The sequence below is a fragment of the Caretta caretta genome, chromosome 12, assembly GCF_965140235.1.
Source record: "Caretta caretta isolate rCarCar2 chromosome 12, rCarCar1.hap1, whole genome shotgun sequence".
In the NCBI taxonomy this organism is placed as follows: Eukaryota; Metazoa; Chordata; order Testudines; family Cheloniidae; genus Caretta; species Caretta caretta.
In genome coordinates, this window is record NC_134217.1 from 22,419,037 (window position 1) to 22,444,473 (window position 25,437).

The 25,437-nt window shown below is 39.0% G+C and overlaps 1 long non-coding RNA gene across 1 annotated transcript; it reads right to left on the reverse strand.

Annotated features, from left to right (window-relative positions):
- Positions 1–695: 695 nt before the first annotated feature.
- LOC142068665 (uncharacterized) lies at positions 696–25,366 on the reverse strand. Its single transcript, XR_012664577.1, has 3 exons — positions 25,253–25,366; positions 17,910–17,976; positions 696–7,064 (listed from the first exon to the last, which is right to left on the reverse strand). It is a non-coding gene; the product is annotated as an uncharacterized LOC142068665 (long non-coding RNA).
- Between the last annotated feature and the right edge of the window lie 71 nt (positions 25,367–25,437).

Here is a 25,437-nt window from a genome sequence, read left to right on the forward strand (position 1 = left end):
CTATACCTTAACTCAATCCTGGAAGGAACACTGACCCTGATCTTGCATTCATTGCATATTCAAAATTCCCACTGACTTCACTGCAAGTTTGAATGGATAAGGAATGCAGGATTAGGCCCAATATTTGAATTTAAGATAGGGGATAATCAAACTGTAAGTTTCAACATTTATACTGATTACTGCAGTGGCTGGAAGGAATTGTGTTTCCTTCCACGTACTGTATTCCATAATTGTCCATGTGCAGTGTAGGTTGAAGAGTTTCCATTTTTATGAAGCTATAAGTATAAACTACTGCCAGAAGCAAGATACTGGACTTGATGTAGCAATGCTATAATCTGCTGTAGAAAATCCTGCATTCCTATATTCAAATATACTGTAGGAATTCTGAATTTTAATTAATACAGTACATTTCATACATGTAGCTATTTCATGTTATTTTGTTTTTCTGACACATACAGAAAAGGACAATGGAAAAATGCATTGCATTTTTATTTTAAACAGAGTATAGTCTGTATGTTACCCTCCCTAGCAATTGAATAAATATCACAGACTTTATAGATCTAGTAGCCTTTCCAGTGAACAACACAGCAGTCATGCTTCACAGAAAAGGGATAACATCCTAGAGTGCAGCTGATAAGAGCAACAATTTACAAAGCAGGAGATCTGTTATGCAGTGAAAGCTTTATTACCATGACTTGATGTTACATCTACAACACATAAGGGTTAATCATTGCAGCAGTTTGCAGCTGGTTTGTGCTCTCAGGGGAGTCATAGCAATAGACTTCTGTGTGTAAGACAAGGTCAGTTTTGCTATTCCTGGGTCAGCAGGTCATGTGATAACAGAATTCTGAAACTTAGACTCCTAAGAGGCACAGGTGCCAAACCCATTTTGTGGTCTGTTGTAGAGCTCTTCTTGTGGTTTTTATTCTACTACATAAAAACACATACATAACTCTGTGGTATATAATTGGATGGAGAGTTTTCAGAGCTACCCATCAGTGTGAGTTTTCTGTGGCAGCAGTGGGTTCATAAGTTTGCTGGGTACATGTAACATTTCACGGGAGACTTGTTCTTAGTGGACTGAGAAAAAACAGCAATAGGCACTGAGATTAAGGGCCAAGTCTTGTGAGAGTTATTTAGAGATTTAGAGATGGGTCTGTTCACAAGAGTAAAGTGGCAGGATCAGACCTTAAATATTTTACGAATATATTTTTATCTCCTTTTGCTGCAGGAGAAAAAAATCAAGTAAGCAAAACTGCAAAGTTGCATTTGAGGACTAATATTCATGGTTAGGCTTGTCAAAGGGGTAAAATTTATTTTCAGTGACAAGCTGCTAGGAATGGTCAGCTGAAATGGAAACCTATAGGTGCAGGGTTGTAAGTTTATTGGAGAGTATTGTCTAAATTTATAGTTTGTGTTTAATCCATATTTCTGTTTTTATATGCACGCGTCAAAAATTAATATATGGAAAACTTCACCAACAGTTTTAGGAGATCTTAAAATATAATAAAATCAATAATGATGTTCTGGCAGAAATGTTTCTCTTGTTGAGGGTGGCCAGGTTCAAAGGGCAAGTTCTGACCATTTCTCCTTCCCACCCTGCTGCTAGAGTAAGACCCTCCCCTCAACTTCAAATCACTGGGGAGAGGGTAATTTAAGCTATACTTGATGTAACCTATACATCACTGTCTTCTGGACCAGCTTTAAAATTAAACTCTGATGTACAAAGTTAAACAAAAATGAGATAAAAATTGGCAGGGGTTGAAGAGGGTCAAAGTAGTCAAAACACAAGGTAGACTATTGCTTTTTTTGATTTATGTTATTCTGTACTCTAAAAAAATAAAATTATAACACAGACTTTTTTCAGTGCACATAGTGCACGCTTAATTACTTTTCTATAGACTACAATGCTTTTGATCTGGGAGATACAGAAATTAATGTTTTTTGGAAAACATCTTCAGTTGTAGACAGAAAATTCAAATTATTTTTTAAAATAACTTTTTTGTAATATAAGCAACAATGGAAAATAATAACACAGACTTTTTTCAGTGCACATAGTGCACGCTTAATTACTTTTCTATAGACTACAATGCTTTTGATCTGGGAGATACAGAAATTAATGTTTTTTGGAAAACATCTTCAGTTGTAGACAGAAAATTCAAATTATTTTTTAAAATAACTTTTTTGTAATATAAGCAACAATGGAAAATAATGGTGTTTTTCTTCATACTAGTGGTTAGCTTATAATTGATACATATGAATTTGTGTAGAATTGTGCTTTTGCGTTACTCCTTTTAAACAAAAATAATGTTACTATATACCACAACCATACTGCATAGAATTAGGAGTGTCCAGTGATGTTTCCTTTTACCTAGTATGCTTAATACCCATTGTGTAATTTCCCACTAAACTGCAATACAAAAAAGGCAATCAAATGTAGAGTTCCTCTGAACTGATTCAAGAAAGCCCTTGCAGGAAGTGATGACTCTTTGAGGCTGTTCCTAGCCTCTACATCTTGACAGATTCTCATGGTTAGTGTGCAGACAGCATGCAGAATCCTTTGAGATTGTAATCATTCTTCTCAATAATATAACAATGAAATCAACTACAATCCAATGGAAATCAAATAAAATATTTCTATGCCAGTCCAATGGGGAATTAAAAAAAAGAGTTCTACTGACCAATTTACTACATTAATAAGAGAATGCAGAGAATCAAGTCTTAGGAAGGCTAGCATACAATGTGAAATGCCTGTCTGTAATGTTTGTTTTAAACATAGTCATTGCATTTTTCCGGTTTGGTATCATTTTAAAACAGAGCTATCTGCCGGATATGCAAGGTTCTTAGGCTGGTGCCTAATTTTAAGCATGTGAGCAGTTTCACTGATTTCAGTGGGTGTACTAACAGCCTAAAATTAGGCATGTTCCTAAGTACCTTGATGAATTTAAAGCTTAGATACCAGGGTGATCAGGATCTTAGAAATACTTAAGATAGATACATTTAAAATCTAACAGAAAAACTCCAAAATATAGTAGATGTCTGAGGATCCAGATTTTTATTTTTAAAGCCCAATTTCCTTAAGGTAGTAATATTAAAGATAATAATGATTCTGTGTTAAGTCAGCTGTGGCCTATTTGCCAATTAATATGCATTGCTTATTTGTTCAGTCTGTTTTTATACTGAAAGCCTAAACTAGGCCCAAGCAGAATATCCCTTATACATGGGACTTTATAGGATTGATCCACATACACAGTAGATATGTTTTGGCAAGCAAGACTGTATGTGATAAAAGATTAATAAACTCAATTACCACGGACACATGATGTTTGGTGATCACAAAGGATGGAAATGAAATAGATATATGAATAGCAAATTGTTTTAATAGGTATTGTGAGCAAAGATAAGGATCAGATGTTGTAATGAGTCCATAACTTGTGTTTCAGAGTGTCAGACCATCTGGATTTAGCAGTAATGCAATATTTTCTGTGCTACCAAATCAGTCTTGAAAAACACAGATTTCCGTTAGACCTTCCTGGATCAAATAGAGGACTGTTCCTGGCTTCCAAAAGTATAACTGACCATAATTATATAAAGCAGAGCTAGGAACTAATTGGTTAGAATATTATGGCTAGAAAAGACCTTTTGATATCACACTTTTCCCTCCATACAACACACAGTGGAAACAGGACAATTTCTGAATGAAACAACAACAACAGCTAAGGAAGTGCTCAGGGCATTCAGCAAAGGTGTATGCCATATGACGGTTTGCAGGATTTTAGAACATATGCTCTGAGTGCAAGAGCCAGCAGGAGACCAGTGACTGCACAGATAGCAGGTGAAGAGGAAACAAGAAGATGAAAAACAAGGGGTGGAGAATTAACCAGGATGATCAAAATTACAATTTACCAATTAAAATTGGTCCCCCATCAATTATGCTAAACAGAGAAAAGGCTTGATTTTGTTTCAAGGCTGACCTGTTAAGGAGTGAATTATCCACTTTATCAGGTTCCCATTTTGCTACAGCCTTGAAAATCTCATATTCAGGTTTTCAGATGTGCAGCCTACCTGATAGTGTGCATTCTACATACATGTGGTTGCGGAGACTATGAAAGAAATGTGCTTAACCAGAGGGGCATCTGTTTGTTGACTTAACCATGTAGCATTTAGGAGTTCTTCTGAGGGAGAGGTGCCTGGAACAGAAAATGGACAAATTCATTCTTTGTTTCACCCAGTAGTTAGTTACTGGTAGTTGATACATTTTACAGATTCTGTATCATGTGTGATACTGTGTACTATCATCCTAGACTAGGATCTGTCAGTGGTGTTTAAACATGCCTATTCACCAGGGGCCTGAGTCACAGCTCATTGAAATTGATGGAAAGATTTCCCTTGGCTTCAACGGGCTTTGGATCAGAACCCTTGCTGTGCATCTGACTCAAACTGAAAGATGTTTTAATTTCAATCCAGTTATCTCTAAGTTTCTCAGTTCATTTCACTTCCATATATTGTAGATTGTCAGCACACAGCTTATGCACTATTTAAGTGCTAATTAAGCTTCCAACCCCTTTTTCACCAATTTGAACAGCATTGCCAGAAATATGCTGCTGAACGCACTATGACTTATTCTAACTTCCTTGTTTAGCTGAATCGCTGCACAGCAGTCAGACCCCACTCCGTGAAACAGTACACAATTGGGTCTGCAATCTAATAAAGTCCTCTAAGTAATTGGTATTCACTGTGAATGAACTTCACCCTGTGAAGAGATCCAGCAAAAAGCCTATGTACCATTTAAGACCATGGGACAACACGTGAGTAAGGACTACTTTTACCTAAGACTGTAGGCTCAGGCACATTAAGTGACAAAAACAACTTACAAATATCCATCATCTGCAGCAAGGAGCTTACCCCACCAGTGGCTACTATGAAGGTGAATAAAGGGCAATGCATGGCCATTAGTAACTTATAGTTTAATACTATTATTGAACAGCTGGTAGTTTTGTAGATTTCCAACTAATTAACTTTGCCCCTTCCATTGTGGACTTGTTCATTCCTCTTTTCTGCTCTCCTCTTCCCTTGCCCTCACTCTAAAATTGATGGTTTTCTCTCTGTGTTCTTTCTTCTTTAAAATACTCAGCTGAGGAAAGGTACTCAGATGACAGTAATGCCAAGCAAAATCCTCTATTTAACTGCAGAACAGATACAGCATGGTCAGCACCTCCATGCTGCCCTGCCAATGTGCCTCACCTCTGCTCTGGTGGGACCAGTTAGGTCTCTGTGCTCATTTAGTCTTTGGCTTCTCTGCTCCAGACTGACAATAAAGGTGCCAGGAAGTGTACATTTTAATGGTGTTTTTTGTCTGGTACATGCCTGACCTTTAGGCTATATAGAACTAATTCATTTCACATAGGCCACAGAAGAGGCATCAGATTTTGGCCACTTTGGATCTGAACCACTGGCCTGGAAGGGAAAAAATCCACAAGTCCCATTAACAAATCTGTGAGCTGTCCAGACAGTCTGTCAGACTCACCAGTCCTTCTAGTCTCTCCTTTGCCCACTTTTCTTTCCTTATTTTCTCTTTGCTGTTTTTTAAAGTCCTCAGAGAGTAGTCACAGTTGCCCTACCCAGCCTTTCTGCACCAGGAATTATTTTCATACAGATTTGTTTTGCTTTTAGCACCAGTTGGGGAAGCTTTACCTAAGATAATGCAGTCATGACTAGTGATCACTTTCCAGAAACTTTGTGAACCCAGAATGAATCTATTCCTGAGGTTTGGAGGAGTTGTGACTGGGAAAAATATTTATGGATTACGCATGGTGATGGAGATAAATATTTTATCCACCACTAAAATCTAAATCTGAAATACCACAGTCTATTTACGAAGAACTCCCTAGGCTCAGTTTTGTGTGATCCCATGTTATAAGAACCATATAAGCCGCACAAAGTCAAATGGAGCCAAGTTAAAGGTTTTGTGAGGTTCTTAACTAAGAATTTCCTTGTTATTTGGGGACTTCTTGCTAACCTCAATGACTTTGACTTTTTGCGTGTTTCACAAATATTGTGGGTTAAATAAGAATGTCCTAATTTCTACAACTTTCCTTTCATTGCATTGTAAAGCACTCAAAGCAAAAACAGCTTCATGAAGAATCCTTCCATAGCAGGCCCATAAACGAGATGACTGTTTCTAATAAGCAACAGCTGTCGTTGTGGTTTTACTAGTCAAGTGATTCATGTCTTTTGCTCAGAAATGATAAGTGGAACAAATGTTTACTTAGATATATAACAGAAGAACAATTGAAAAATAATGGACTGTCAAATGGAAATATCTTGCTGTGATCTGATCCTTGACAGTTAGTCTGAACTAGTCATATGATGTTAATTGGTAGGCTTTTTGTGTATGTGTGGCAACAGGCAATGTTATGAATAGACCAGTTGGAAGTCTGAAGGGTTCATTTCACATGGGTTTGCAAATGGCAGCCTGCACATTGGTTCCCAGGGACTGGCAATGGACCTGCAGGTTTTCTTGGGTTTCAGCTTAGACCTGAGCCTCCAAGAAGTGTCCATCCACACTACTGTCCCCTCTTCCTGGTCCCTGGAATTATCCTCTCCATACCTTTTATCATCTTTGAGCAGGAGGAAGTGATCCTCTTCTTTTCCACTGGGATTCTTGGGACCTTGGCTGGGTCTTCCAGGAGCATCAGGGTGCTCTCATGCAGCATGGTCTTTGAGGGATGACCTGTGTGGGCTATTGCCTCCCCCAAATCTTACAAAGTCCTTCTGGCAAGGACTATTGGAGGAAAAGGTCATTCATAATGCAGCTGCTAGGCTCAGTTCAGGGACACAAACTCCATAACCCCTACTACATTAGCTAAGGAACCTCACAGCTACTGTGCCTGGGAACATGAAGCTTCACTGCTTCCAAGCTGAGCCTGGAAGCTGTTATATTCAGAGAGTTTCTACCACTCCTGCTGCATTGTGAGGGGTCAGGGCAGGAAGAGGCAGTGATCTTATATTAAGCAGCATCTGATGATCCTGATGGAAGATAGCATCACACTGGCATCAAACCCCTAGGAGGATGGAAAAAAAAGGAGAGGTAAGCAGGGAGAACATAAGTGCAGCTGCTATGGGTAGGCTGGGAGTGTGGGGTGTTTGTGCTCATAAATCGTTGTTGAACTTATGCTGATGTTTGCAAACATGATGATGCCTGACACTACCCCATTTTTTAAAAAAAAATTTATGGTGGGGGAAGGATTCAGGATACTGTGCAAACTGTTTGCACAGCCCAAATGATGAATTAAAGATGGGCCAAATGAGTAGTGCTCTGATTCCAGATCTTGATTTGCTTTAGTCATGTGTCCAGAGCCTGGGTTTGATGGCACTGAAATCTCACAGGCTAAAGATGATATAAATCTCACAAGATAAAACATTTTCATGAGATTTCTTCTATCTGGAAAATAGGCTTCTGCCATTTTGGGATCTGACCAAACCCATGGAGACAGGACGTCAACAGGAAAAAAAAACTATTTGTCAATTTGCCTAAAGGTTTAATGAAAAAAAATTACCAGAATAATACTATGGGGAAGTGGACTCCTCTTTATGAAAACATTTTTAGTAATAATTCATTTTTTGTTGTGGCAACAGTAAATATGGCACAATTCCCCTAGTGGGATGTATATACCTTGAATTCAGAAACTGAAATTGCAAATTTATCATAGAATTTTCAATTCTATTTATACTTACATCATTTAAATATTGCTTGTTAGCTATTTTATGTATATATAACCACAGTAGTCTTTCTATGTATTATTTAGTCTTCATATCTATTATTTAGTAGACATGTCATAAATATTTCCATAAGAAGAGAGAAAAGTAAGGAATGCAATTCTTTAATTTTCAGAAAAACAGCCCAGTTGTAAACTTTGAGGGATTCTTGTTTTCAGATTAAATTAATCATCTTTGTATTAAAACCATCTATCATTAATCCTTCAAAATCAGCATTCACTATATACAGTTCTGATTGCAGTAACAATTCATTTTTTATTATTCTGGTTTTGAGGGGTGGCAGGGTGGTCTGGTATTTGAGGCACTGGGCTGGGAGATTTTGATCCATTTTCTAGCTCTGCCGCAGACTTCCCTTGTGACCTTGAGTGAGTCCCTGAGGAGGAGAGTTTTAAAGGGCAGTTATGCATCCAGCCTCTATTGACAGTTTGTGGGAATTAGGTTCCTAACTGCAGTTTATGTCTGAAAATCTCCTCCTTCATCTCTCAGTGTCTTGTTCCCCACCTTTAAAATGGAGTCAATATTTTCTTTCTCCCACCCTTTGTCTGTCTTGTATTTTACATTGTAAGCTCTCAGGTTGTGGTTGTCTTTTACTATGTGTTTGTATAGTACCCAGCGCAACAAGGCCCTGAGCTTAGCTGGAGCCTGTAGGTACTACTGAAATATAAGCAGATAATCATGTTTTAAGGCACAAAATAGAATTTTATATTTGGAGGAATGAAGAGGAATAGACACTAAAGTCTATAGGATGTATGAGGAATGCTGGATTCGGCTCATAAGATTCTTTTAGCAACAAACAGTTGATGCAAATTTTGTGCGACTGAATTAAACCAACTCAACTGAGGCTCATTCTTGTGGTTTATTCATACAAAGTGTATAAAAAAAAGTAAGTGAGATGATCAAATTACCCTCACAGCATGGATTTTGACATGGATGTAGACTAACTGAGTCACTGGAGGACTGAGCAGGTGTGTTGTTCTAATTATACCCTCAGTCTTGTGAAGAAGGAGCAAACTTCCCGGTTACTTCCCTGGTGGAAGTAAGGTGTTATCATCAGCCATCAGCAAATGAGAGGGGAGAACAAGGACAAGGCATCGGGGGCGGGGGGAGGCAGAAGGAGAACATTTGTAATAATGTTACTAATCTTTTAAAAATATCCTCCCCAAGCTATTCAAATGCTACTTACAATACTCACTTCCTATGTCTATGATGAGTACCCTTCATCATGTTGGGCTACCCACAGCCCTTTGTTAACATTTTCTCTTTAATAATCTTACAGGGAGAGCTACTCATCTCGCTTAGTATAGATTTATTTATTTATTTATGACTTAATCAACAACGGGTTCACTAGGAGATACAGTGCAAACAATACCGCACGTAGGTTTAGATCACCTTATACCTCTCCCCCAGGGAAATATAGATATATTTTCAGGAGCATAAATGGGAATTCTATAAATTGCAACTACTTGCATGAACATAATGTGCAATATTATTAATCTTTGCATTCCAAGTGAATCCATACTAGACTAGCAGCCTCTGGGGGAGTCTATTTCATATAATTATCAGTATTCTAAGAATGACTGTATAGATGTTGTCCTTAACAGCAGGTAAATGGTCCTTATTTGAATATTAAATAAAGTGCAACCAGATTTCTAGGTTCTCTCTGACTAAATATTTTCAAAGTCATCACTGAAAGCATGCAGCAGGAACTCCACCCCCTATTCTACTTACAAAGATTTGCTTTTGACTTTAATTTCTTTACAGAAGGAGTTACTGGTCTCCCTTTTCTGTCTGCTGGTTGGAGTATCAGTGCTGACTGACAAGAAAGCTGGCTTGCAGTGTATAGACACATCATTTTTGTTAACCAGAAAAGCTGAGAAAGGAGCAAGAAGCTGTAACGTTTCCTTTGCAGAAGTGTCTAAGCTCTGAGCATTGAATAAAGTTTCTTTAGCAAACTGTATGTTTGTCCTCATGAGTTCCAAACAGTTTTGCTCTATGTGGCTGGTCATTTTCTTGCGGCACAATCCGGGAGAACTATTTTCATCAAACATTTTATTCCTATGCAAAAATGAAAGTGGATGTAATTTTCTAGAAAACTATTTTCATATTAAATAAATAGGACACATTTAATAGTTCATATTAAATAACAGATGTTATGTAGATTTAGTAGATATTATATAAAAGAAAATTAACGAAGAGAACAAAAACCAAAAGAACACCACACTCTGAGTAAGAAGAAGCAGAAGAATTACAAAAATATCCAATGTGAAGAAAGGAGAATTTCTGTTTAACTAGACTGTAAGATTTCTAGGGCATGGACCATCTCTTATTCTCTGTATGTATTGTGTATAGCAAAATGTAGCCCTCATCCTAACTGGGTGCCATCATAATACAATAATAGGGTATTCAAGGCCCTACGTACTCTGCAGCAAGGAATGAAGGGGCAGATCCTCAACTGGTGTAAATTGTCATAGCTCCAGTGCAGATCTAGGACAATTCATAGCATTCGAGGACCTTCCCACTGGATTCTGCACCAATCTGGTGGAAATTCTCTACATTTTGTGATAGTTTCAAATCATTTTTTCAAATTCAGTTTTTTATTTAATTAAATATGAAAAAAGACAATCAATACAGTAGTCCCTGTGTTATTTTTACAAACAATCCTGTTTACTTTGTGCTATAATGCATTTTGAGTTCTCAATATGCCACTGACTGTTATCTTTCATTTTCAGAGTTCACATCTCTCAGAGAGATCATTTCAGGGTCCTACAGACTCAGGCAACATGTTGTTTGACATGTTCTAATTTAAATATAATCACACAACAGATCACTTTAATTTGGAAGCAACTGGTCAGATCCGGTCCCATTGAAGTCAGAGGCAGCTTTGTCCTTGACCAAGGACCGAGATTTGCCCCAATGTATATAATATAGGGCAAGGTGATTAGCTTCTGGGGTGAATAGAGTTGGCTCTGTCCCTGTCATCAACCTATGTTGGCTGATTTAAGAATGGAACTTGGAGCGGACAGCTAACCTGGATGCACTCATTGAGCAATGGCACAAACATGGGATTGTAAAGGGAACAGAAAAGAATAATAAGTCTTGGGAGAACCCAAAGATCCCTCTCAAATTTTTAGATTGCTTTCAGAATGAGATGAAGAAGCTGTAAGATTGTTCTGAATATTGATATACTTTAGTAGCTCCTATTAGTTAAGGCCTGATGCTGTAGATATTATTTATTCATATCTTCCATTGACTTCAATGGGAGTTTTGCATATTGGAGGGCTGCAGGACTGGCTATATATATGTGTGTCTGAATTTCACATTGGCTTAACGTTTATTGAGACTCACTCGTCATTGTGATCCAAACAGGTGCTTCTAGGCTCATAAGAAGGCAGTTTTCTAAGATGCAGTCAGTACTGTTTACCTGAGATGCCCTAGTGGCTCATTCACAGCTGTTCTGGTGTCACACATAGCTATGCAATTTGGCAAGATTTTTAAACATACGTTGTGTACCCAGCAGACTAAAACTTCTCCACCCATTTAGGCCTATTCCCAGTTTTCTGGTAAATCGATAGCAAATGTTTTACAAAAATGTATAATTCTTTACTTACATCAGGGAACGTAATAGCTCCCATGTAAATAATACCTATTTTGTTTGCCAAATTTCACCCCAGAGTAAACTGACTAGATCTAAACTGCACTCTGGTGACTGTGTGCCGCTCCAGAAACACAAAGTAGTCCTAAACCCAGTTTAGTCAGTCACTGGAGGATTCCTCCTATATGCAAATCCTTGAGTAGCAGAGAACTACTGTAGCTGTAGAAATCCTCACTCCACCTAGCTACATGGACAGTGGTGTGGGGCTGAGGGATGGGAGTGCAGCCAAGTGTACCTATCCCCTGGTGATACCCAGCTGCTAGAAGAGCCCATTGATGCCACAAACAGCTTGTGTAGGTTCTGCAGCCTTCAGAGGGGTTAGATCAGCAGCTGAATGGCCTCTGAAACAGGGAGGCCCAATGGAGACCACTGCACTTCCTTCAACTGCAGCTGAGGGTCTGGCCCAGTATTTACAGCCAGGGTGTGCAAAGGAGATAAGAGGGATAGAATGGATATTTTACTCTTTAACTATAGTGGCACAAACAGTGCCAGTCTGATGTGTGCACATGTGTAGAACATCCATATGACCTTTGAATGTATTAATTGTCTTGAGTAAAATGAGAACACACTGAACATTTTGTTCAAAACTTGTACTGAACAGAAACTTTTTGGGTGGTTTAGAGAAGCTGAGTTAACTTTTTGTTACTTTACTACTATTATAATTATTGTTTATTTAAATCAAAGGAAATTATGAAATTAAACATTTGTCAGAAAGGATGATCAACACTGGGGAAAATGCTTACTAAGGATTTCCTTCTGTGTTCTCTTACAGCATTAATATTTTCTTTTTCTGAACTTTTCTTTTTTTGTGCTTCCTTCAAAGAGATTGATTTCACTGGGAAGAACAAACATATGCAAATAACACACTGACTGATATTCAGCTCTCTCCCCCCCACCAAAACACTGCCTCAGATAATTCTATATTGTTAGTCTGCTTTACATTTTGATCAGTTTTGATCCTTAGTCCTATAGGAAGCTCCTGGAGTACAGCTCTTGGACTGGACTATGACCCGATGTGACACGACAGCACAGAAGTAGCTTTAACCCCGGTGTAATCTAATAGTTCAAGTTGCACAGATTTGTTTTTTCAGTGGAAATAATGGCTTCCTGTCACAAAACAGAGCCACAGATTACATGTCTGATAAATGGCTGTGGTGTTATTTTCTCCTGTAACACAACAATTAATAGTGGTTCTTCATATAATTTCATGGTTTAGATGAGACTTGACGAGAACATTAATAGATGCAGGCTCATCAGCATATGTTTCTAGTTTAAAAATCAAATGTTCTGTTGGTGTATCAAGAACAAATACTACTATATTGGTTACAATGATCTTTCATAGCTTTACCTTCAAAACACCATATTAAGACTGGTACCAATAAGGGCTGATGTGTTTTTTTTCCTAGATTGATAATTATAATTGATAATCTGATTGGAAATAGGGTAATTTTGATTTTACGTGATATCCCCTATATCCTTACTGACAATCTCTAGAGCATATCTATGACAGTTATTTATCACCCAGCATTCCTAAATGTATATTGACTAGTCAATAGCTGCACAATGGAGATATGCAACTAATGTATCTATATTATTGAAGATTATTAAAAGTTCTATCGTCTGTACTTTTGCTTGTAAATTAATATTTCAGAATTGAACAGACAGACACTGGTAAGAAGTGGTTATCCTTAGCCCACCCAACCACCATACTTAAACTGCTGCATGTTACTAATGCCTAGCATTTACAATGAGATAATCATCACCTTGTAGTTCATTGGTGTGAATGCTGGTCAGATGGCCTGTATTTTATTAACAGAAGTAGGGTCACAAGTCAAAGACATGCTTGGGGTCAATGAACAAATACAAAAGAAGATTAGAGGAACAAAGGAATGTGACTGAAGGGTTAAAATCCCACTGGGGGTTAATCTAGCAGAAATGTATCAAAGAATGTAAACGACCTTTTCTTTTGTTATTCATCATATGGGACCTAGTTCCTATATCCTGCTGATTTCAGTTGGATAGTACCCCATCTCCAAAATGCTGTCTTTTAATGAATTCATTACATATAGCTTTACAGAGGGGCTTGCAAAAAAAAAAAAAAAAAACAGCTGACATGCCTAAAGATCTAGATTGTAAGAAATGTATTTCACATAACGTCCACAAAATGCAGATATCCGAGTTCATTTAAAAAAAAAATCTCTATAACACTATTTATTTTGGATTCCTTTTCTGCATCACAGGCTACAGCAGAGCTGGATCCAGGATGCAAAGTTTGGAACCAGATCGGAATCTGAACAACTCCAAAATTCTCAGGTGTTTAGATCCAGGCTACTAGTTCAGGCCTATCTCTTGAAACAAGTGAATAAATAAAACAAATACTTTATGATAGCATTATACTGTCACTAATTAGAGTTTGTTTAAGAAAAGCTGTCCTATTCCATTTCATAAGGAAATGACAGAAGGACGTAGGCAGCAACTTGTTGACTTGTTGTATTGTTGGGCAGCTCAGCAGGGTCAAAATGACAGCAGTTAAGACAACTGATAGGGTCTTTATCAAGCTTCTGCTGGCTTTCCCAGTTTTAGGGCTGTACTCTACACCTGCTACATATTTATCACTCTTGCTAATAGAAAAAGCAGAATATTCCCCTTCACATTGATGCACTTTTCTCAAATTATTTAAAAATCCCAGCCGTAAAAAAATCCCCATTCAGCCATTTCCAATATATTATACATATATCCATATAGCATAAAGCATATTCATGTAACTATATATGTGCAATATATACATTGCACATATATGGGTATTTAGGGAGTTTTTTGCATGTGCACTTTACATAGAAAACATATTGTACAATTATCACAATATCATTAAATCCCAGGCAGAAGAAGGGACTGGGAGTCAGGATGCCTAGTGTCTGTTTCTGACTCTGCCACTGCACTACTGTGCTATATTTTCTAAAGTCACTTCTGTGCCTCACTTTGCTGATCTGTAAATGAGTAATACCAATGTCACCGAATTGTATTGAATATCCATGGGTCCATTACTGTTCCCTTTGAAAGTAATGGGACTTTTTACCATTGATTTCAACATGAGCCAGAGCAGACCCAGAGATTATAATAATCTTGAATCTGTGATGAAAGGTACTACATAAATACCAAATATGAAAGCATACTGAGGGGGGAGTAATTTGCAAGACAGTTATTTAAATGTGAATATTCATTTTATAACTGAGATTGAAGGTTTTCATTTTGTTACTTTACTGTAGAATTTTATTTTCACTTATAATATACCCCCGTCAGCTACCTATATAGTCAATCCCATAAAGTGCAGAGCACTTTGGCCTCATGCAACAAAGCACCAGTGTAATTTAAGTACATGAGATAATCCCACTGAAGTGTTTTGCTGGATCGGGGCCAGATACACAGCACCTTGCAGGATCAAACCCTCTATTGGGCTGCATGTGTAATTATTTTTGTGTTTGACAGAGGGGTCCTCTAACACAATATATATATATATACTGTGTCTGACTTAAGATGTGTAGCAAAATTATGTACACCCACATAATGATTTTCTGTATGAAACAGGTCTTAGAAGTGGAAATTCTTCTTCAGCTATAGTGGCAGACTGTGTTTATGCATGGTCCAGATGTACAAGGCCTTGTTCCAAGCTACAGACTTCATACAAGTTGTTGTTCGGGGAAGGGAAGGGGTTGTGTGTATGTTTTTTGTAGTTAGCAAGTTTAAAATCACACATTATAGAAACTTTCTCTTAAGGGTATGATATTAATCTCCTCTGCCCTTAAAAATGCTTAATTCTGTGCACTATGTATTTTAATATTATTTAACCTAAAGGGGTTTTAGAAGACACTGATTATTGTACAATAGATTTAGAAATGCTAATAAAATAAGAATAGATATTAATACATAGAAAGCCTAGAAAAAATTGCACAGTGCATATTTGTATTAACATGCAAATAATCATTTTAAAAAACCTTTAGTTTAGGGCTCCTTCCATAATTTATCCCTCAACTTGTTGATTAGCTAATGCAGAATACAGGCCACTAAAATCTGAGGTGCCAGAGTCTTAATGCTTAATTTGGTAAGAAAAACACTCTAAAAGATTTCAGGTTTCAATATTGTGGTCAAAATGTAAAAGAAATAGCACTTTAGGAAATATAATCTATTACCTTTGCATCTGCGTTATGTGGAAGAGACATAACATACACTTTAGACAGCAGTTTTGAGATGCATAGAGGTCTGCATAATGCTAGCATTTTGTATGACCCTTTAAAGGCTGGTGGATAAGAATTTTAATGTGGTGCCCACTATATTAATTGGGGTTCTTCTAGTAAATTAATCACTCAAATAAAATGGAAGGAATGTTTTTGATCTGCAATAGAAATGGAGCCAAAGTAAGCTTGCTCATCCTAACCTTGGCAGGAAAGAAATGAACTTTAACATAAGAACATAAGAATGGCCATAATGGGTCGGACCAAAGGTCCATCCAGCCCAGGATCCTGTCTACCGACAGTGGCCAATGCCAGGTGCTCCAGAGGGAGTGAACCTAACAGGTAATGATCAAGTGATCTCTCTCCTGCCATCCAACTCCACCATCTAACAAACAGAGGCTAGGCACACCATTCCTTACCCGTCCTGGCTAATAGCCATTAATGGACTTAACCTCCAGGAATTTATCCAGTTCTCTTTTAAATCCTGTTATAGTCCTAGCCTTCACAACCTCCTCAGGCAAGGAGTTCCACAGGTTGACTGTGCGCTGTGTGAAGAAGAACTTCCTTTTATTTGTTTTAAACCTGCTGCCCATTAATTTCATTTGGTGGCCCCCAGTTCTTATATTATGGGAACAAGTAAATAACTTTTCCTTATTTGCTTTCTCTACATCACTCATGATTTTATATAGCTCTTTCATATCCCCCCTTAGCCTCCTCTTTTCCAAGCTGAAAAGTCCTAGCCTCTTTAATCTTTCCTCCTATGGGACCCATTCCAAACCCCTAATAATTTTAGTTGCCCTTTTTTGAACCTTTTCTAATGCCAGTATATCTTTTTTGAGATGAGGGGACCACATCTGTATGCAGTGTTCAAGATGTGGGCGTACCATGGATTTATATAAGGGCAATAAAATATTCTCCGTCTTACTCTCTATCCCTTTTTTAATGATTCCTAACATCCCGTTTGCTTTTTAACTGCCGCCGCGCACTGCATGGACGTCTTTAGAGAGCTATCCACAATGACTCCAAGATCTTTCTCCTGATTAGTTGTAGCTAAATTAGCTCCCATCATATTGTATGTATAATTGATCTAACTTTGATCTAACATATTGCAAGGTAGGTTGTATCCCAATGGCAATTTGGCAATTCTTTAACAGTGCAGCTCCAAAATAACAAGAATGGTTCTTAGAGTGGCTAATCTAATTGCTACTACTTTAAGTTTTACTGTGTCTGACTTACTGTGTTGAATCCAGGGAATTGCAGCATTTCTTGACTATTTTCTCCCGTATAAGTGGGGCAAACTTTGCTTTTCTTTACACTGGTATAAACGGGAGCAGAATTTGGCTGTAATCTCTCTCCGTTTGCGCAAATCATCAGGCCTGACTAGAGGGTGTTGTGGAGCTACATCACCTCCAGGGGAGCACAGAAGTGCACAAGCTTTAGGGTTGCCAGTTTTGGTTGGACATATTTCTGATGGTTTCATCCCATGACAATCTTTAAATGAAGTTTAATCTTTAATTCCTAGAGATTCCAGGACAATCCTGGAGGGTTGGCAACCCTATTCTACACCCCTGGCTGGCACAGTGAGGGTGGAGCCATTGCTCTGTTTACTTTGTGCCTTCTCACCCCAATTGGGGTGTTATGTACCTTCTGGGGAGCAATTAAGAAGCAGTATCTGTGCTCCACAGAGTGCAAGGACTGTAATTCTGTCTGTCCTTTATGTGGGCCACACAAGAGCTCCTTTCTCCCTCCCCCAGCACCGCAGACCTCCATACATGCTAGGCGGAATCTAACCCTAAGTGATATACAAAGTTAAGTTTCAGATTGGGTAACAATCCTTAACTTCAAACCTAAGACAATGGGACTTGAGGATGGTCAGTGCTTCAAAGGCCTCTCACAGAATTGGATGTGATATCAGCTTAATGCTGGCTTCTTCGTAAAAGCTTACCTTGGTAAGTTTAATGCATGGAGAGGTGCATGGAATACAGTAGATCAAAACTTGCATGTTTTTATTGTTAAACATAAAACCCTAAGGTCAGAATCTAGAATTCCCGCAGTCAACCACTCTGACTCAAAAAACACATCAATGTATTTGCTAAATGGAAACCTTACTCACATCACATCTTATCATAATGTCACAAAACCATAAAATTACAAATCAGTTTAAAGACAAAATACATGACAGCAAAATATAAGTACACAAAAACTACATTAAATATCAGTCTTCATTTGTCCTTACCACTTCAACTTACCTCTCAGTTCAGGACTACTCACTGCAGGGCGCAGCTTGATATCGTCTAAGCTCCATTTTAGAGTGGACTGAAATATAAATGACAGTTCGCCCTACACATGAACATAGACAACTGTATAAAATATTTAAATAAAGACAGAAAAGAACAGAAGAAACCAACAGAGCCTTTGGCAGACCCAACCTTTGGGAATTTAGCAGCTTGAGATTCATTGCAAATTTAATCTTTAATGTTATTTTTAGTTCAATATTTTGTAGCACTCAGAAGTAAATCTTTGTGTGCTGTCTCTCTTCCTGCTTGTGCTGCTTCCTTTTCTGATATTTTATAGTTTTTACAGAAACCTAATATATTTTCAATAAAATGGATTTGCGATGTGTTTTGTGTTATTTGTTAGAGTTGTCCTATTTCTTGGTCCATCTCAAGGAAAACCATTGCCTTGTTGCTTTTTTAAGTGTCACCTATTGATTGTGATAGTTGACTACATGGGTACAGACCCTAAAACTAGTGCTTATTCCACCCCAATCTGTGTAACATTAAATTCCCTTACATTTATTTTTACTTCTTGGGAGATTTTAATTCTGGTTTTGGTACACCACCCCTTCCTGTTCCCCCAGTTATTCCCCCAAATATTGAAAGAAACCGTGATTTCCAGGGGAGTTTTTATGTTATCCTGAAACCTGTTCATTGTTTCTTTATAAAGCATTCAGATCAGAACGATATAAAATAATTTGGATATGGAGCATTGTTCATAGGATATACGGATGGCCGCTGTCTGCAGGGAAGTGGCGAACATTCGCTGCACCTCACAAACCCACTCCTACCCCCTGCATGCTTGGAGACAGGCCTGTGAAGTGGTGGATAGGGAACAGGAGGTATCTTCCTGCACTATACCTTGCAAACCAGGCAGAAATTCTGTGAGGTGTTCATGGAAATTAGAGGTCTATTAACTGCCTCTGGATTCCCTTTCCTGTTGCTATTGCTAAAGCTAATTGCTCCTCCCTGAGCTAGCTGCTAGGGGAAGGCAGCCACAACAGAGCAGCCCAGATACAGGTACCATCCATGCAGATATTTCTTGCCTCCATCTTGGGGCACAGATCCCTGCAAACTAGAGGTGGATATTTTTGCTTTGTGTCCACTCTGGATATAAAGCCCATCTATCTAGACATTAAGTACGTATATGGTCCCCATTACCACAAAGTATCTGACAATATGAATGTATTTATCCTCACAGTACCCCTGTGAAGTAGGGAAGGACTTATCCCCATTTTACACCTGGAGAACCAAGCTACTAAAGGCTCAGGGCATGTCTACTCTGCAATAAAAGACCTGTAGCTGGCATGTCTACACTTATCTCTGGAGTGATCAATCCAGTGGGAGTCAATTGATCGTGTCCAGTGAAGACGCGATAAATCGACCGCCGAGCGCTCTCCCATCAACTCCGGTATTCCACCGGAGCAAGAAGTGTATGCGGAGTAGACGGGGGAGCAACAGCAGTCAACCTACCACAGTGAAGTCACTGTGGTAAGTAGCTCTAAGTGTGTCGACTTCAGCTATGCTATTTTCGTAGCTGAAGTTGCATAACTGAGACCGACTTAGCTGCCCCCCCCCCCATGTAGAGCACTCTCATTTCTCTAAAATTGCAATGTACATGTTCGGGCAGAGCCCAGACTCCAAGACTTCATGAAGAGGGAGGGTCCCAGAACCTGGGTTCCAGCTCAAGCATCTACACTGCAATTTTAGAGCCCAGCAACTGAGCCTTTTGAGCCCATGTAGGCCGACCTATGCTGTGCTGCAGGTCTTTTATCGCAGTATAGATGTAACCTCAGTGACTTATGCAAAGTCACATAGGAAACCTGTGGCAGAGCAGAACCTAGGTCTCCCAAGTCCCATGCTAGCAACCTAACCACTAGGCAGGGCTCTCTGCAGGAAACACTGCAAAATGAGCCCCTCCAAGGTAGAGGCAATCTGTTCCATTAGCATTATTATTAATCAACATTTGGGCCACATGGAGTTTTAGAGAGAGAATAAAGATTTGCTTCATGCCTCGAGGAGTTTACAATAAAGGTGTGATTGGGCAGGACACATGGAGAGGATCAGCTGAGGGAGAAGCAAAGAGTTTGATGCTAAATAAGGCAATAAGAATGCTTGTTTTTGCGGGCTGGACGTCACATTAGTTTCTTTGTTTAATTAATTCAGATGTTGCATGGGGCAGGGCTACACTTAAAAAGCTGCCACTGTAGCTCTTACATGAAGATGCTCCTGCACCAACGGGAGAGCTTCTCCCATCAGCATAGTTAATCCATCTCCTCGAGAGGCAGGAGAAGCTCTCCCATCAACAAAGCAATGTCCACCCGTGGGGTTAGGTCGGTATAACTACATTGCTCGAGGGCGTGGATTTTTCATACCCTTGAGCAACGTAGTTATATTGATATAGGCCTATAGTGTAGACCTGGCCTTAGTCAGAGTCACTGCTGGAGACTGTGTGGACATTTTCTGAGGAGAGATTTGAAGGAGGAGTGCCTGGCCATTGGATTTTAAAATTACAGTAGGCTTTTTTTCCCCCTCAAACATTCCTCCCTTATTGAAAATCCCACCAATTTTTTGAATTTTTAAAACCTCCCTATTTCAGAGACTTTCAATTTTAAATTAAATACAAAGACAGTTTTAAAATTACAGTAACGATCATACATGAGCCACAAAAACCAAGTGGATTTGGAGTTCAGAATATTTTCCCTAGAATTCATCTCTTGCTGCAGCATTGTGCACCAGGAACTTAGCTTCCATAAAAGAAAATGTTTGTAAACCTTAGGTGTGCTGACAATCTCAAAAATTCAAACCAAATGTGAACTAATGCAGTGTCAGCTTACCTGAGTCTGCAGAGAACCTGAAACGTAGCTCTGAGAGTTGTGAACTGTCCCTTAAATCTCAATCAAGTCCCATGGACTCTGCAACGTTAAGCCTACTGAATGTGTCATTTTTCCAAGATGCTAGGGAATTCAATGTTTTTACAGTGGAATTTGCCATTGTGCTGCACTTGCAGCCAGGCACCTGGCATTTTGTTTTCTCTCTCTACCCTGTCAGGACCTGCCTCCGGCTGCCTCTTGCTCTGCAGATTTCCCCAGTATGTGGAGTTAATTGAACTATAGGGCCTCTTCCATGCATTGTTACATGATGCTAGGCAGCAGGGAGCCATGGAGCCAAAGATGGAATCAAGTTAATAGCAAGGAAATGAGGGGAGCCAGAAGCATAGGCTGGAGAGCTGGGCTAACAGGTGGGGAGATGAGCTGCTGAAGCCAGCTACAAAAGTAAAACTTCCGAGCAGCTCTAGACAGTTCAACTGAGGCCCAGGGAATGGAGCTGGGCCACACACAGAGCACAGCCGGGAAAAAAGAGTAGCATAAAAATAATCACCAATGAATTCTACGTCAATGAGTATTTTCAGCTCTGAGCCCTAGTTGTCTGTGTTTTCGTGGGAGTGGGAGATGGATGTTTCACGGAGATAGAATGAATTAACATTGACACAGAATACAGAAGCTGTTGAAAAAGAATTTGGTCTCATTGTGCCATGGAATATTGTTTATGGGTCTCAGAATAGTGAGTGAGTTTTGTGTGTTCATATTGCATGTGTTATTACACTTCAGGACAACAGAGTGGGCTAAATCTAGTGCTGACTGAAGTCAATGGGATTTCCATGGGATGTAAGTCAGCCACAAATTTTGTCCCATGTGTTAAAGATATTCATGACATTAAGAGGGTCAGAGTATCCAATTCCTGTTAAAGTCAATGGGACCTGAGCATAGACCAAGAGCAGAATTTGGTCCTTAGCTCAGAATTCTATCTCCTTGCCTTTGTGGGAGTTTGATGAAGTTTTTTTAAGAGACAGAATTATACCAGCCTTCTTTAGTTAGCCCAAGATGTGCATAACAGTTGTGGGAAAGGAGAGCCTCACTACCTTTTCCATTAACAAATACTACTGTCGATTAGTATCATCAACTTCACCACTAGATTGATGGTCAATAAGAAGAGCGCGGGAGGGGGTGTTGGAGTGCACAACCCATTAAGTAGGGTAAGCAAGGCTTGATGTTTCTGGTAAAGATGGAAAGGGATGGCACCAGTGTAGCGAAGAGTAGAATTTGGCCCACTGCAACAGAGTTATGGCTCCTCGTAGAACCTTAATTCGGAGTTCTGCGATTGTCAAACTATTTTTATTTTAAACCACAACAAATACAAGAATTATTGCAGCCAATTCCAAGTGCTGTAGTGCTTGAGGGGGTTGGGATGGGGATGGGGGGTTGAAGCAGGAGGAAAAAAAGAGTAAGAGATGTTAAGGGAAGAAGCTGAGTTTTGCAGATATTTTCCAAACCTTGTTAAACTGGAGTTCAGGTGGGGAACTTCCAGAAAAATCAATACAAGCTGGAAACATTTGAATGCTGAAATGTGCTGTGCATTTTTATCCCTGCTCATCCACCTTCTTATTTTTCCTGCATTCTTGTGCCCTCACCTATTACTCCTCTTGCTTCCTGAGCCAACCAAGATTTGAAAATGAACCTGCTGCTGTGGCCTAGAGCTTTCGGAAACACCTGGCCAGTTAACCCAGTTATACTCTACATCTAATGACAACCAGGAGCAGCAATTTGACTCAAGTCACGTCAACAATATTCTGCCAAAAACTGCCATTTCCCGCCCCAGGTTATGGAGCTGTGGGACATTTGCCAGAGAAATGTAATAAAATGTAGGAAATGACACACACAAATAAAATTCACTTACCTAAAAGCTATGCATGTCTTGTCTTGCTTTTTTTCCTCTCCATTTCTTTGCTTCCATCTCTTATCTCTCCCCTCACTTCATTTCCTTCTCCACTTTCTCTATATTCCCTCATCTGTTCTAGTTTCTCTTTCCTTTGCTGTCCCTCTTTACATTTATCATTTTATCGTTTGCCGAAAATGAATAATCCCCTCTTATTTCTTCCCTTATAGGCCAGAGTAGTGCCTAATTTTTGTTGTGCTCTCTCTTCCTCCCACCTCTACTTCCTCTTCACCCCCGCGTGGTTTTTTCTAGCCATCCTCTTCTTGCTTGTCTCTGCAGAGCAATCACTCCTCCATTGTCAGTATTATTGCAATCCTGTTTCAGCCACTCGGTTCCCATGTTTTATTTTGTTCTACAGAACTCCTCTGATTTGCGTGCTCAGTAGTTCAGCCTGATATGACCCCAAACACCTTGTGCATTTGTTGTGGTTTTGAAGTTTTAAAATGGGACAGGAACATTCTAAATGTGTGAGGCGTTATTGAGCACTTCAGGCTGAAAGCCTCAAGGGACAGAGTCATGGCTATGTGTCGAGGACAGAATCTAGGGGAGGGGCATGGCATGGAGTGGACCAGAGCAATACTCCACTCGAGAAAAAAAATGTCTGTGTTTCTCCAGCTTCACTATGACTAAGCTGTCTGTTCGAGTGTATTTGTTTGGTTTCTAAAGGTGAAAAACATGAATGTTGCTGTGGAACCCTGTGAGCAGAGTCCATGCCCATGGAAGGTCCTCACAGGATCAGACCCTAACACTGATTATAGTATTTTATTATCATGACGTATTCCCACTGTCAACAGCACGACACATTAGTAATAGTGCTTGCTGTTTGAGCTTACACTTGGTTACATTTTCCTGGTATTTTAAACCGCTCTGAAGAATTGCCAATTGATCCAAAAAGCTAAGTGTAGTGCTGTAATTACTGTATGATATGATTGGACTACTTCAGCCACTACAAGGAAGGGAATATTGTGAATATGTCATCGGAGGCAGTCTGCACACTAGGCTAGCCAGCTAATGTGCTGGGTTTCAATAGTGGCTTCACAGTTTTCTGTTTAAAGGTACAGTAAAGTGCACCCATGTGTTAACAGCGTCCTTAAAATTTGAATATGCTGTACAATGTACAACACATTTTTAATTTATCCTTTGGCTCATCCTTTCCTATTCTTCACTGGTAAGTGAAAGCTTTAAAGGGGAAATATCCATATCCTTTCTTGCTGTTGGGGATAACATAGTGAGAGAGACGGAAACAGTAGTAACCCTAGCATACTTTTCTTATGCTACATATTGAGAGATTGACAGATTAGGCCCACAGCAAACGCGTGGGAGACAGGTAGATAATCTGCCTAGTCACTAACTCAGAATTTTCTGCTGTAAACATTATTCTAGATATAATCTGCTTTTGTTCTTAATACTTTTTTAACAGCACAATTACCCTTGCCATATCATTTGGACTGGATTAATCTTTTTTAATGCATGAGTCACCTTTTTGAAATATCCACAGTTCAAGTAGCAAAAATCATTTCCGTTTTGGGGGTCTCTATTTACATAAATTACTACAGCATTTCTATGGCTTCTGTGAAAGTATCACACAATATGCTTTTTTTGTTAACATGTGCATAATTTCCACTTTTATGTTGTTCATTAAAGCTCTAGTATTTTCTCTGCCAATGGATGTAGAATACCAGCTGGAAAGCTAAAAAATGAATGAAAGTCAGGCAAAAAATGTAGGATTCACAACATGAAATTTGTTGCATTTATGGGAAACAGACACATACTTAGAAAAATTTGAACTCATCAACTGGGCTATAATAATCACCGTATCCTCCATTTACATGGGTTGTAGCTGCAGTATTAACTATGCATTTAATCAGAGCAGCTGTTATTTCCCTATCAGATTCATATATATATATGCATAGGCTACAGCCTATTAAGGTACTGTAGATACACATACATACATGCATGCTTTACATAAATGCATATTCACAAATATAAATACTGTAGGAAAATATTGAAGAAGAGCTCTGTGTAGCTCGAAAGTTTGTCTCTTTCATCAACAGAAGTTGATCTAATAAAACATATTACCTCATCCCCCCTTGTGTCTCTAGAATATATACACATATGACTAGCAGTAGGATCTTGGTGAGTATCAAGTACTCAATTCCCTCCCTACATGTATGCCGGAGGTAGAGATCGAACAAGTCTGATTAGTCAATGCCAGATGAATGTGATATATACAATAACAAGATATTGTACAATAATACAATGTCCAAGAGGTGCCGACTGGCTCTGTGTAATCACTGTGACTACATCCAAATAAAAAGTTGTGTGTGTGTGTGTTTACAACCACTCTGCTTTAGTGGCTTCTGTCTTGTTTGTCAGGTGTAGTTCTGAGAAGTGTGCAAGCATAACATAAGGGGAGTTTTCTATGTGTTTAAGTACAAGTAGAGATTTCCTTTTATCAACTCTCCGGGCATATAAGGAGTCCTCTCCTAAGTGGCTAGTACACTTGATGGCCAATTGTTAGTTGAAAACAGTTTTCTTACCTGTTAATACAAGCTGATACAAACAATCAAGTTGTGTTCCTGTCCTCTGCCCAATCAGCACGAAGAGATTTTCACAACCAGCTCCACCCCTTTCTGAACACCTTACGGCCAGGTTTGATAGTATACCAACTCTTAAATCAATGAATAAATTAGATTAGCCTGCCCTATATATCTATCTCTAGACC